The following is a 6457-nucleotide window of genomic DNA, read 5'->3' as shown; positions in this document are numbered from 1 at the left end:
TTGCCGTGAGTTGCAACCCGTGTCTTCGGAGAAAGAGATCCTGGCATTTGAGGAACGTGGGTAACTGCGGTTCCCTCAACACCAACACAGTGCTTTGGCTCCAACTTCACATAGACGGGAGGTTGGATGGGCTCAATCCAGTCAATCGGTCTGTCAAGACTTACTTTGGCTAAAGGGTCAATCGAGGAACGTGAACTTTGTTCCGCTTACTGGAGTATATTACCCCTGTATCCTTAATGCATAACTGGAGGATATCCGCAGCTCTATGCATCCCCTTGTTGGGCTCCAAGGTGGCTGAGGAGCAGAAGCAATGAAACAAATTCTATACAAATATGGCAACCTCAAAAAACCCCAAACGACTCAAATCAGACGAGGACTCGGAGAATGGATACATGACTCCTCAAAAAGGCGATACGTGGCAAAGATTCATAATTCTAGAATCAACCCAAGCGGAAATGCCGCTGACAAAACTATCACCTTTTGCTATACAAAATGGTATCGCCGGAATTGCAGGAACAGTTAAAGATGTGAAAAAACGTCAGATCCGGACAAATCCTAGTTGAACGTTTGAAAAAAAACTCAAGCGGAAAACTCGATGCATGCAAATGTGCTGGCCAATGTACCCATGAAGACTTTCTATCATCCCTCTCTTAACAGTAGTAAAGGTGTAATACGTACGAGAGAGCTGCAAGACATGGATGAGGCAGAGTCCAAATGGAATTAATGCAACAGGGTGTAATTCATGTCAAAAGAATTACGATCAGGAGAGAAGAGCAGATTATCAAAACCGGAACCTACATCATGACTTTAAATAAACCACATCTACCAGAAAAGATCCATTTGGGATACCAGAGTGTACCAGTCAACCCATTTATCCCATTGTTTCAACTGTCAAAAATTGGGACATGGTTCTGCAGGATGTAAAAATAAACCATTATGTACCAACTGTGGAGAAGAAGGACATGGACCGAGCTGTAATAAAACAACAAAACGCAGCAACTGTAAAGCAGACCATCCATCTTCATCAAAAGAGTGCCCCGTATGGATAAAAGAAAAAGAAATTCAAAGAGGTAAATGTACGGAGAAAGTAAGCTATACAGAAGCAAGAAGAAAGATTGAAGAATCCCCAATGTTTAAACTCAAACGATCATATGCCTCCGTGGTAAAAACCAATCTTGATTTCTATAGAATGCCAAACAGATTTGACTCGGTTAAATAATGATAAACCTCAATGCCTAAACAAAAACCAAAACCTGAATAAAATGAAAACCCGAAACGCTTCAGACCAGACTCAAACGGATGAAGATCAATGCCAGATAATGGAACCCAACGTTTCATCAGGAGGAAGGGAAACGCAAACAAACACTCTAGCTCAATCATCAAAGAATAGTTCAAGCAAAAAAAGTCACAAACCAGAAACTCCAAAAGATGTGGAAATGAAAGAGATCCTAACGTCCAGAAGCAGAAGTCCATCCCCGAAACGTAACAACAGAGGAACTGTTCTTGTTTTACCTACCTAAATACGAAGGACCGCATAATCCAGTGGAATTGTAGAGGGTTGAAAGCAAACTATCAACAGTTTTTAACCCTGTTGCGTTCTGCCTGCAAGAAACTCACTTAGAACCAAATAAAAATAATAACCTTTAAAAATGACAAAATATTCAATGCGTTTGGTAGAAATGTACTGTACATGGACCTTCAGGAGGATAAGCTATAGTAGTTAGAAGGAATATAATTCACAGTTATGTAACACTGAATACCAACTTGCAAGCTGTCGCAGTACGCGTAACCCTTCACAGAGTTATTACCTTATGTTCCATTTATATCCCCCCTGATGTTACTATAACCTTACAAGATATGGATGATCTACAACAGCAGATACCATCCCCAGCCATAGTCATGGGAGACTTAAACAGCCATAATGCGTTATGGGGAGGAAGCTACAGGAACTGAAAAGGAGAAGTAATTGAGGACTTTTCATGGAAAGTCTGGAATGACCTGAGTGGAAGTGATCATTTTCCATTGATTATCACCTCATTAGGTACTCAGAGACAAAGAACCCCAAGATGGAACCTTGAAAAAAGCAAACTGGTGCAGTGAGAAACACAGAGAAATGGATCAAGTCAAGTAAAGTTTTTACAAGTAAACTGATTGAAATCGCAGAAGAAACCATTCCAAAAAACATCAGGACACCCATATCGAAGAAATAATCCCTGGTTTGACGACAACTGCAAAAAGACCATCAAAGAACGGAAAAAAGCAGAACGAATATTTAACAAACATCCTACGAACGAAAACCCTCATTAAATCGAAAATATTATGATCAAAAGCAAGAAGAACTATTGATGAAACCAAGAAACAGAGCTGGAAACAATATATATATTTCAAATTTAACATCACAGACGCCAACTAAAACAATGTGGGATATGATCCGAAAAATGAAGAACAAAGAAGGTGGATCACAAATATGTCACATAAATAGCGGTAGCACCCAACTAACTACCGAACAAGAAATTGCCAACAACCTTGCAAAAACTTTCGAAAGAAACTCATCCATAGAAAATTGTCTTCCTCAATTCCAAAGAATACAAACGCAAGAAGAACAAAACCAGATAGAGTTTAAGAGACACTGCATTCGGTCCTGATTAAATCCATTATCAGTTTTTAAAGCACTTACCCTACGATGTATTGTACCTCCTTTGAAATATTTTGAACTATATATATGGACATCTGGAAAGGTACCATCTTGTTGGAAAGAATCTTTAATCGTTCCTATACCTAAACCAGGTAAAGACCACTCAGATGCCAATAATTACCGCCCTATAGCCCTTACCAGCTGTCTGTGTAAAACAATGAAAAGAATGATAAATGATAAACAACTTGTACGGTCACCGGAGAAGGACCAAAATATTAGTAATTATCAGTGTGGATTCAGAAGAGAAAGAAGCACAGTAGATCATCTTGTGAGACTAGAATCCTATGTGCGAAATGGTTTTATTGAAAAAGAACACACCGTAGCGATATTCTTTGACTTGGAAAAAGCCTATGACACCACTTGGAGATATGGCATTTTAAAAGACTTGTACGAAATGGGTTTTAGAGGACATCTACCTGTTTTTATTTAAAATCTTTTAACAAACAGGTGTTTTCGAGGTCAGAAAGGAACAACTCTGTCAAATAAATATATTCAAGTACTCGATGTGCCACAAGGAAGTATATTATCAGTTTAACATTTATTTATATATTATTTAACATCAAAATCAATAGTGTTGTAAATGTATTCTGTAGCTTTCGTGTGGATAATTTGTGCATCTGTTGCAGAGGAAGAAACATGAATGCTATCGAAAGACAATTGCAACTTTGTATAAACAAAAGGCCCGACTGGTCAGTCAAGAATGGATTTAAGTTCTCCAGATCGAAAACCGCGCGTATGCATTTTTGTCAATTACGTTCTCTTCATCCAGAACCAAGTCTCTTCATGGAGGAAGAACCTATAAAAATTGCAAAGGAAACTACATTTCTTAGACTCACCCTGGATAACAAGCTCTCCTTTATTCCACACATTAAACTCCAGAAAACAAAAACCTTGAAAAAAAAATGGATATCCTTAAAATTCTGACCGCAGCAAAATGGGGTGCAGATTGTACTACAATGCTTCGTCTTTATAGAACCACGATCAGATCCCAAATGGATTATGGAAGTATAGTGTATGGATCCGCTAGAAAATCCTACATTAAAATGCTGGACGCTGTACATCACACGGGACTACGAATCTCATCGGGAGCATTCAGAACGACTCCTGTTTAAAGTTTATATATTGAAGCAAAAGAACCCTTGAAAGACGACGTTTAAAATTAGCACTCCGATATGCTGTCAAACTGAAATCAAAAAGAGCTAACCCAGCGATATCAGCCTTGTTACCCTCATCATGAACCCATATATGCAGATGGCTCAAAAAAGGACGAAGGAGTAACAGCAGCAGTAGTGTTTAAAGACGATGTCTTTGGTACTCGGATTCCAGGAGAAAGTTCAGTTTACACAGCAGAAGCTTATGCAATAAATATGGCTTTAGATCGAACGGAAAGGACAGAGCTTTGTCACTTTTTAATCTTTACAGATTTCAAATCCTCAGAAGTTCAACATTATGTTCTGTTAGATTCCAGGTCATATGGGACTACGTGGAAATGAACTGGCAGATGAAACTGCAAAACAGGCTATCTCCTTGAAAGTGATTGTTTAATTCCTCCCGAGGACTTGAAAGCCAATTTGTACAAAAACGAAACGTGGCAAAGAGAACGGGACTACTGCATCGACAGCAAATTACCTGAAATTAGGCCGAAAATAAATGAAAGACATTCAGCAAATTATCATTTCGAGACCAGGCATGATCAGACGGTCTATACCATAGATTGACGCAGTCATATTTATTAAATAACGAAGAATCACCTAAATGTAACAACTGCCAGACTGCTCTTACCATCAAACATATTTTGTTAGAATGAAGAAGTTTGAATTTTTTTATAAGCAGAGTACTTTGATGGACATTTTTAAAAAGGTACCACCGGGAAGTGGTGTGCGATAAATTGTATGCGATAAAATAGTATGCGATAATAGAGTTGAAAATGCAATTTGATGTCGCGATATTACATGAAATCAAATGAATAATAGTACTACTAATACTACTAGTACTACTTATAATAATAATAATAATAATAATAATAATAATAATGACGATAACAACAACAACAGCAATAATAATAATCATCATCATCATTATCGTCACTGGGTTGTTAATCTGAGGCAGTTTACTACTATACAGGAAATATACATTTTTACAGGCAAGTAGTGTATACCGTTTCAGTTTGCAATTCTGTCATATAAGAAACGGCAAAGAGTCTTCTGTTTTTCTTTATGTGAAAGAACACCGCATAGTCTTCTTGACTATGTAAAAATAACATCCAATCACTTCCAACGTGATTGTTTCGTGCGACCGAATGCTTTTAACCGACTTAAAGTGTTTAGTTTTGTTTATTTTATTTGTTTACAGGGGCACATTAACGAACATGCCTGTAAAATGTGTCAAAATTAGGCAAGAATGAAAATACAAACAAAGTATATTAACATAAAAAAGACAACCGTCATGCATATAAATGTAGAAGCACAACATAAAGAAGACGGAGACCGGGACAACGTAGCCAAGAACAAGTAGGTGTACTGTCGAGAATACAGTAGCAATGTTGACGTTGTTGAGATTTTTGATCATGAAAGTGAAAGGAAGAAAGAGCGTATAATCTTGGGTGGGTGAGAAGTAGTCGTAACATTCACAAAACGGTCGAGTCGGGTTCGTAAGATTGAATATTAACCGCAGCGGTTCGAACTGTAGTTCTGCCGAGCGACTAAAAAGTTATCAGCACGACGGTAAAAAAAAAAAAAGTGTACATCACTAGTCAATTCATTCAGTCTTATACCAAAAAGGAAAATAAGGGCAGTATTAATAGCTAAAATTGCGGGAGAGCGTTGATATTATGTGATTGTATTGTATTGAAATATGAAGCAGATGTTAAATCAAAATTTGTAATTGGCAAATACTTGAAAATGAGACGATTTAATGACAATAATTCTCTACGGTTACAAGTGAATCAATGACAAAATAACAGTATAAAATGATAAAATAGGAAAGGATAATAACCGTACCCAGCTTAAATGTAAAAATAAAGTTAGCTTAGAAAGAGAGAGACGGGGGGAGGGAGAGAGAGAGAGAGAGACAAAGAGAGTAAGTAGGCCTCAAAGACAGCCTGGGAGCAGTAGGGCAAGAGAAGAAGGAGAGGAGCAGAGCAAGAAAGCAGCAGACCAGGGAAAGAACAGACCAGGAAAATAGGCAGAGCAAAGCGTGCCACCTATTTTGTCTCTTTGTTGACCATGTGACCAAAGGCCAAAAACCGAGACATTCAAAGTGAGCAATCAACACGTGACCACATCGTAAAACCCCCCACACACAAGGCCCTGATCTAATCGGCATCAGCCTTTGGTGGAAAAAGACACGTTTTGCCAAATAAACAAATGCGTACGATCATTTAGACTCTTACGGGCTATTTTAAACAGTAGAGAAATATGTACGTATTTAATCAAATTTAGTGGCTCAGCAGATCATATGTCTTTATCATCGAAGGGTGAAACGGAACCGATTTGTGTCGAAGCATTTGAACGATTGTTTGGACAAAGACGAAGTGAGTGGTCGAACGATAAGCGCTACACGAAGAAATCATAGAGCGAAAATTTATCCGGGTGGCCTCAGACCACATATAAATGTCACGCGGACTGAATCTGACCCAGTCCCATGCATTTTGAACCTGTGGCTTAAGGTACCTGTACTCGGATACAAATACATGGGGTGCTACAGTCACTTTATTATTTCTGGACGAGAACATGCACAGGGTTTTAGAGATGCGGAACCGTA

This window comes from Danio aesculapii, chromosome 4, assembly GCF_903798145.1.
Source record: "Danio aesculapii chromosome 4, fDanAes4.1, whole genome shotgun sequence".
Taxonomy (NCBI): Eukaryota; Metazoa; Chordata; class Actinopteri; order Cypriniformes; family Danionidae; genus Danio; species Danio aesculapii.
Note: the sequence above shows the minus strand (reverse complement) of the source record.